Source organism: Glycine max, chromosome 5 (assembly GCF_000004515.6).
Source record: "Glycine max cultivar Williams 82 chromosome 5, Glycine_max_v4.0, whole genome shotgun sequence".
NCBI lineage: Eukaryota > Viridiplantae > Streptophyta > Magnoliopsida > Fabales > Fabaceae > Glycine > Glycine max.
In genome coordinates, this window is record NC_038241.2 from 8,995,675 (window position 1) to 8,997,037 (window position 1,363).

The 1,363-nt window shown below is 42.8% G+C and overlaps 1 non-coding gene across 1 annotated transcript; it reads left to right on the forward strand.

The window, feature by feature from the left end:
• The first annotated feature begins 744 nt into the window (after positions 1-744).
• Positions 745-851, forward strand: LOC113001726 (small nucleolar RNA R71). Its single transcript, XR_003267214.1, has one exon. It is a non-coding gene; the product is annotated as a small nucleolar RNA R71 (small nucleolar RNA).
• Positions 852-1,363: the final 512 nt, after the last annotated feature.

Sequence of the window (1,363 nt, forward strand, 5' to 3'; positions counted from 1 at the left end):
CTGAATGGAGGCTCTGGTCTCTTGTTGAAACTGCATGTTTTGCATAGTCATTTGCCTCACAAGTTCTTCAAGGGAAAGTTGCGGAGGGGCCTCAACTGTTTGTTGTTTCTGGGGCTGTTGCTATTGTTGCTACTGGATTGGTGGAGGAATGTATGGTCTGCATGGGCCAACAACATTTTGAAAATAAGGTTGTTGTTGCTGCTGTTGTGAAGGATTCGACCATCTAAGGTTGGGATGATTCCTCCACCCAGGATTGTACCTGTTGCTGGAGAGGTCATAATTGTTCTGTTGCGGCTGATTTTGCTGTTGAGGTTGAGGAGGTATGTTGTAGATGTTTGCAGCATAAGCTTCAGGCTGTTCAATTGCTTCAGATTGTTGCACAGAAGGGCAAAGGTCTGTGTGGCGGTCGACAGATGAGCATAAACCACAGAGTCTGGCGACATGTGCATATTTTGATTCACGGTCAGTTGGGTTACCAGGTTAACCAAGGCATCTAGTTTACCTTCAAGCTTCTTAGTCTCGGCTGATGAAGATGAATTCGTGGCTACTTCATGCACTCCTCTAATGACAATAGCATCACTTCTGGCACTAAATTGCTGGGAGTTTGAAGCCATCTTCTTAATTAAATTTCTGGCTTCAGTAGGGATCATGTCTCCAAGGGCTCCACCACTGGCAGCATCTATCATACTTCTCTCCATGTTACTGAGTCCTTCATAAAAATATTGGAGAAGAAGCTGCTCAGAAATCTGGTGGTGAGGACAACTGGCACATAGTTTCTTAAATCTCTCACATCATTCATATAAGCTCTCTCCACTGAGTTGCCTAATTCCTAAAATATCTTTTCTGATGGTCGTGGTCCTGAAAGCAAGGAAAATTTTTTCTGAGAATACTCTCTTGAGGTCATCCCAGCTCGTGATGGATCGTGGAGCAAGGTAATAAAGTCAGTCATTTGCCACTCCCTCTAAAGAATGAGGAAAGACCTTCAGAAATATGTGATCCTCCTAGACATTTGGGGGTTTCATGGTGGAGCAGACAATATGGAATTCTTTCAAATGTTTGTGCGGGTCTTCACCTGCAAGGCCATGAAACTTTGGGAGCAAAGGGATTAGTCCAGTTTTAAGAACATATGGAACATCCTCATTAGGATATTGGATGCACAAGCTTTCATAGGTGAAATCAGGTGCAGCCAGTTCCCTTAGAGTCCTCTCACGGGGTGGAGGTTGTGCCATGTTATCAGAATGTTCAAAATCAAAATGTTCAAAATAATAATGCTCAAAATCACCAATAACAGAATGCTCAGGATGCTCAAAAGGCACTAAATGATGTCTAAATAATCTATGAAATGTCCTATCTATCTCAGAAT